At 42.6% G+C, this 7283-nt stretch overlaps 1 pseudogene; it reads left to right on the top strand.

Moving 5' to 3' along the window:
- LOC146709596 (PAK4-inhibitor inka2 pseudogene) lies at window positions 1-2097 on the top strand (annotated as a pseudogene).
- Window positions 2098-7283: the final 5186 nt, after the last annotated feature.

Below are 7283 nucleotides of genomic sequence, written 5' to 3'. Positions count from 1 at the left end.
CAGACATTCACTGTTTTCATCAACTGGGACGTTGCTTGATTTCCGTGATAGAACATGTTGTCCGATACTTCATATAGGCTACCTGCTGATAATCCTCCTGTGCACGTTCCTTACTTCCTTACGTTTTGTGCAGCAGCTTGCAGAGTTATGATAAAAAGCAAAATGGGGGCAGAAGGTCTTGCAACAGGGTCAAATTCTGCAGTAGACTAGGAGATGAGAGGTCATAGAGGTTCAGAGGTTACTGTATTGACAAGAATCCTGCAATTACCTTGCAGTTGTGGTGGCGGGTATTGGACTGTGTCAGGTTTCCTCCTGTACTGCTTATCCTTTCATAGGATTATGAATTAAAGTGGGTTTAAAAAAAGGAGACCCCACTTTTCCTTTTTTGCTACTCCATCACCTCTTGTTTAAGTTTGAGTGAGCCACCAGTGTCCACTGGCTGATTCTGACCAATCCGCTCCTTGAGTCAGAGAGGAAGCAGGAGTATTACCCTGGTAAAATTAATATGCAGGCATGTTGCACCCTTAAAGAGACAGGACCCCTGTAGCTAAGCCGAAATCACCTTTTTGTGTGCAGGTCGCTTCACTTTGGGCAGGACGTCTTTTTCTCTCTCTGGAATAACATTTGTCTGGGTTGTCAGTTGAATCATTTCTGAGTCAATGAAATTAGGGCGTTCACTCTAGTTGTTGGTGTGGTTCAGTGAATTAACGGACAAACATATAGCCTTTGTTTTTGAAATTGGCTTCTTGAAGAACTGCACTCTTTGAACAGCAGGTCAGCTGACCTTAAAGATTACAATAGGAAAAGATGTTCTTTCATAGGCTGAAATGTACTCCAAGCAAGTTTGAACATGTCCCAAAAGTAGTCCCTGTTCCTACCTTTACCCAGCACTCCATTTAAAAAGGATTAATGATTATCAGTCATCTTCTTTTGTTAGCTTTATTCATGCTCCATATCATATGACTTATTGCCAACTTCTTAACACTCTTTGTCTTTTCTTTGCAGCTTTGCCTAAGTGACTCCGGTGACTGCCTACGGGAGCAGATGCAGTATATGATGAGGTCACTGCAAGATTTAAAACAACCTTGGAAAAGCTGCCCTGCAGCCAGGCGCCCCCTTGCTCCCATCAGCGCTCAACTCCCAGCCTTAGTCCAACACTCGGCACTGGCACGCGCTTGTCAGCAGCGAGCTTTGCAACGGGAGCAACGCGCACGCCTGCGGATGTCTGATGCCAGCACAGCCAGTACCTACGACTCTGCCTGCTGCCTGGCGAGTCCTCTGGAAGAGGATGAGGACGACTCCAGCAGCCGGTTTGGGTTCAGGCTGAGCACGGCCTCTCCCAGCAGTCACAAGAGTCTGGAGTTTGATTCAGGCTACTCCGAGGCCTCGTGGCAGGATGATGGAGTATATCTGAGGAGGACCAGGAATGTGCGGGTGTCATCTTCAGCCTGCATGCGCACACAAAGATTGCCAAGCGGACGTATTCGCCCCAAATCCACCTCCGACGTTTGTCTGGAGACATGGACATCATTTGAGGCCAGTGACCCAGAGGACTGGACAAACTCTTTATTGACCAGAGGGCGCAACCGCCAACCTCTGGTTTTAGGTGACAACAGCTTTGCAGATCTCATACAGAACTGGATGGACTTGCCAGAATGTCCAGAGCCTACCAACCTGAAGCCAACTTCAAGGCCTAGGCTGGGAAAAGCCTTCTTCGTCAATATGAGGAGGAAACTAGTTGGACTGTCTAAGAGTGTGGAGGACAAAGTGAGGATGAGATCCACTGAATCTCAGATTAACAGAACTGACAATGCTGCAAAACGTCTGTCCTGTCCGGTTGTGGCAGCACAGTCCAAAGTTCCGTTTTTCCACCAGTCGCACGCGTGCATTAATGAGCTTGATGCGGACTTCTACCGCTTTGCAGCTCTCATGAAGTCAGGCAGCCGGCAGCCTATAATCTGCAAAAATATTATCAGCTACATCTGACATCCATTTTCGTGTGGAGCCATTTACAGACTGAACAATCCTCAGAGTCACTTTATTTTTATATGACTGTTTCCCATTTTTAATATGCTGAAAATAAAGAAGTTATAAAAACCCAAACTCTACCTGCTCTTATGTATACCTTTCATTGGTTATTTTAAATTCTCAGAGACATTTGGAACACATTCTGCCATCATTATCTCAGTTTCCTTACACTGATAATAAATCTCCACAGTCTGGTCGGTTAAAGGACGCTTTAAGCGTCCTCTCCTATAAAGCAAATGAATGTGGTTTCATTTATTTTCATTAGAAATGGGCACATGAGATGGTGGTTGTAGATGGATGGTTCAGTGTAACTGGGGTATAATAAAAAAAAAAGATAAATTGATAGCGTGTAGGAAGCGCAGAGCTATAGTCATTCCAGTACTTTGTTAGATACCATGGGACTCATGTTCTTACTCAACAAAAAGTTGAATCCATTAGAGAGGCTTTAACCAGGACAACAAAGTTATTTACAGGCCAGAATCAGAGGCTGTATCAACAGAGTGCTGTGTTCCCAATGAGGTAATTCCCCATGTGTCTGCAGTAAAAGGTGAGAGGAGGCGAAGCAGCTGGCTGCAGATGGTGCACACATTTATTCTCTTTGCTTTATGAAGAACGTCTCACTAATAGCTCCCTGCCTCATTTAACCTGGGCTCTGCTCTTACTGTGGTCCAGCCTTACAGGTGGTACCAACTCATCCACACACTTTACTTAATGGTATACTTAATCTTGTGCTCACCAAGCAAAGGGAGAAAAATGCTGAGTGGCATATGCACCAAGATAAGCTAACAATCACTTCACCTTTGCCTTTACAAATTCACTTTGCTCATCAATTCAGAGGAGAAACTACACCAGACCATATAAAGATAAAGAATTTTCCCCCAATGGGATTTCCCATGCTCTCTGCTGCAGCCAGACTCACCAATCATGCCTGATATCAAGGACAGGGGAGGAGAGGAGAGAAAGATGGCTCTAACTGGGCGCTGTTTGTCTTGGCCTGTTTATCAAGGTCTCCTGATGGAATGTCACTGAGGGCTTACTGCTGAGCACTCACTGGGGATAAAATGAGCTCTTATCATGAAGCAGTTACAATATTCACATGATAGTTTCTAAAAGGCAGCTAAACAGAGCGTCTTTGTGAAGAGAATCTCAGCAAATCGTCTGGGTGTGCTCTTTTTCTCTGGTTCTTCCTTGAGCTCATTATATTTAAGGCGCATGTTAGTTTCCAGTGGGAATGAGAGAAAAGGACACAAGAAACAATGAATCCAACACATTAATCACCTCAATGGCATTTTGCCTACTGAACATATCCCACTACATGCAGTAGATGTGAAAGCAGGAGCATCTTTTATAGCTATTTACAGGCCAGAACCAGTTTCAGCAGATGGCTGCCCGAGCCTGATTCTTTCACACGTTTCTTCCTGTTAAACAGAGAGTTTTTCTTTCCCGCTGTTGCTAAGGGCTTGTTCATAGGGGGTCGTTTAAATGTTGGGGTTTTCTCTGTATTAGTGTAGGATCTTTACCGATCTTTACCGATGTAGCTAAGAACTATGTGTCATTACCCATCCAGCTGATTCCACTGCCTCCTTCTGAAAGCACGTAAAGGCTTTAGAGGAGCACGTTCACTGGGCACAGAGGTGAGGTTGCTTAAGGAGTAGAAGGTCCTTTTAAAATGACTCCAGTTTCAACAGAATGGCTGCCACCCACATTCTGCTTAGAGCAAGTTCAACTCTGTTACTAACAGTTGTCGTAAACAACATTCATGAACTTGGCACATGAGATGATCTGAGGCAGATCTGTTGAAGCATCGCATGCTTACAGGGTGGCCCAGTCTAACAGAGTGGACACAAAACATATTTCCTGCTAATTAAAAGTTTAGCTGGGAATTTTAGTCCTGGTCCTCACCGGGAGCTTCGGTGCCAGCATGAAATCATGTTCACGAATGTAATCATGTAATTATCACGTTAGTAAATAAAAGGAGTAGATGGATGAGGTGACAAAATTTGCCAAACTCCTCAGCCGTGTAATTTTTTTGTGTTGCCATACACACAAGCTCATGTGAGCGCTAAAATCTACATTGTAACCAGACAATTTTGTTTTTCAGCACGGTTTGCTCTTTTAGTCTTTCTGTGCTCTCAGGGGTGGAAGTTTCTACTGCTGATGCTGGCTGGTCTGTAGGGCCAGTAATTAAACTTCTGACCATCAAATTGCAGGTAAAATCTTTGAAAGGTTACTGGCCATTTAGTGCTTGTCCTGGGCGTAGGCAGGATTATGAAAACAGTAGCTGTCCAGTAACAAGACGTAGAACAAGTAGAGTCAGTAGGGCTTCTCAGTTTCCTGTAGCACCAGTGACTATTGTTTTCTGAAAATACAACAAAGGGAAAAATCTAGCAACGTACAATTTCTTTCATTTTCTTTTTAGTTCTGTTGAAGAAGAATTTTTCTAGTAATTTACTTTTCAGATAGTTTAGAACAGAGAGTTGGTGTTTTTACCTTGTACATCAAACTCCTGTTGACAGTTATGTAGATCCAAGTGAATCAGTGTTACTTGGAAATAGGAAAATTAAATAGCATAATCTGGCAATTTATTTCCATTTTACAGTGGGTAAACCCCCAGGTAACCACTACCTACCCTTGGAGTGGATCAGGAAACTTGTGTTCATGGCATCAAAATGCTGGGATATCGGATGACAGTAATATATATGACATTAATAAAACTAATGTTGATGATTTACACTGGATTCTGAAGGAATTCCAAAGGACTGACTCACTGAGCTGTTTGGGCTACCAACAGTTTCTGGATTCCATGTTTCAGAGAAACAGAAAGTGCAACATCACTGATTCCTTTAGGGGAAAAAACTTTAACTGTCTTAACTTAACTCATCAGGACTGGGACAGGAAGTCTATCTATCTATCTATCTATCTATCTATCTATCTATCTATCTATCTATCTATCTATCTATCTATCTATCTATCTATCTATCTATCTATCTATCTATCTATCTATCTATCTGTCTGTCTGTCTGTCTGTCTGTCTGTCTGTCTGTCTGTCTGTCTGTCTGTCTGTCTGTCTGTCTGTCTGTCTGTCTGTCTGTCTGTCTGTCGACTTGATATAGGTAATTGAAATATATATACATATATTCCGTCTAATTTCAAGTCCATGAGAACTTTTTCATCCTTTTGGTGTGTACAAACTGCATTTAGGAGTCACACAGCTGCTTTTCACAATTATAAACTGGTGTCTTAAGTTCGTGGGAATCATAACAGTTGAGATGACATGGTCTAAATATCCCAGGAGGCTTTGCATTGGTTCTCATAGCCAAATAGGGCCCCTTAGGTCAGACCCTACTTCCTCTGTTCAGTACAACACATGCCTTTGCAAGTAATCCAATGCCACTGTGTAAGAAATGCCTCATTAGGAGCTAAATTGCCACACTACTCTGTGCTTATATCTGATGGTTTAATGTTTTATCTGTAGCAGGTCAGCTTGTTTTTTGTGTGTTCCTACATGAGGCAAATATCCATCTGTATTAAACCTGTGCCAACACAAGTTTTCTCACATTTTTCCCACATAATTTCTGTGAATTTATGAATGAATTCTTGATTGCAGGAGATCAGTAAAAACAGTCCATCCATGCTATTTCTCAATTTCAGCAATATTATGAAGGATTACTCTGGGCTGTTTTGCTGTTTTTAAGGCTTGAATAAACACAAGCACCATCTCTGGAATGTGGTGGCATTTTTTTTATTTTTGCATTCTATTCTTACCTTGAAGTTGCACTACGTGTGAGCACAGACCTGCCTGAGCTTGTGTAACGTTGTGTCCTATTCACCCACGTTTGGCACAGGTACAAGATAATGGGCCACTGCAGAGCCTGTTCCATGCATATCTGCAAAGCAGAGCAGAGCCTTGGTGCCTGCCAACGTGATGTCTCCGCAGTCTGACATGGAAAAACACCACCGAAGAGGATGGAAAAAACATTAGCTTCTCTGGAGACTATTAATGGGTTTTTTAATTTTTCGCAGAACCTCACGTTTCAGCACTCCCACACAGCAGCAATTTCCCTTTCATTAAGACGGGGCCCACAGGGTCCAAAATTGCCTTTTCTAATGTCCACTTGGAAAATGTATTTGGTTTAAGACAGTGGGGCAGAAACACGTATGGTTTGTGTGTGTGTTTATATTTCTAAATAGAGGCTGGTGCTCTCTATAGATCTACAGTACAATGGAAACGGTTTTAACACACTACCAGTAAATAACACAAAGGAGACTCTCCAAAGCATGTAGACGACGCCAAAGCCACACATTCTCAACATTCTTTCACGCTTTTGCTTTTGGAGGATGTAAGTGTGAGAGCGACTCTGGGCATTCAGAGTCCATTCACGGCCACATGACCAGTCGGGGCATTAACTCTAACATCACAGCTAAGTCAAACTTTCACTGCCAAACACAAGTATTCACACTCACACACACACAAACATTGTCACACAGTTTACCTTTGATAAAACAGGAACAGAAGGCTACAGGCAAGAAACCAGCATCCCTGCTGGAGAGCTCAGCTGAACCCAGAAACCAGAAACCACAAAGAAGACGCTCTATTTTTTGCAAAGAAAACAGTTTTTTGGATTTCTCTGCTTGAAATAACTACTGCAAACCTGTATGGAAAAACACACACTATAACCCTGATTTATGTTGTATAGCCACACATATATATACATGTATGGTCAAAAGATTTTTTATTGATCCCTGCTGGGAAATCCAGTCAGTGCATTTAATTAATGTTGAGCATTCGGAGCAGTAAGCAGCCACATGCATTGGGCAACTTCAGCTAAAAGCCAGTGCCTTGGTCAGAGACATGAAGGAGAATTACACCAACCATACAGCACCGTCTTCTAATCTTAGGGGATGATTTAACTCAGACTAATCTACATGTAGTCTTGTGTGGGTCATAACTTAAAGTGTTGTCGTGTGACTGACATACAAAGAAGAGTGAAGAAATAGGATCTCCATCTTGCCCAACTACTGCAGACACAGGATGCAACATTGCCGCAAGCAGCGAGGAAGGGCTGGCTTGTGGTCAGATAAACTTTAAGAGTGTAGAGAGACAAGAAGAAGCAATGGAAGAAACATTCATCCTGCACTTATGAAGAAGAAAGAGAAGGCAAGGAGCAAAATGCTAATGAGGAGTTAAATACAGGAATAAATGAGAGTTTTGTCAAGCAAGCTGCAATGAAAAGCCCAGCTATGGAAGCAAGAAG

This window comes from Copadichromis virginalis, linkage group LG5 (assembly GCF_057382275.1).
Source record: "Copadichromis virginalis isolate Kocher_CV1m ecotype Utaka linkage group LG5, C_Virginalis_male_GT1.1, whole genome shotgun sequence".
Lineage (NCBI taxonomy): Eukaryota > Metazoa > Chordata > Actinopteri > Cichliformes > Cichlidae > Copadichromis > Copadichromis virginalis.
The sequence above is the reverse complement of the archived record's forward strand: the minus strand, read 5'-3'. Positions and strand labels throughout refer to the sequence as shown.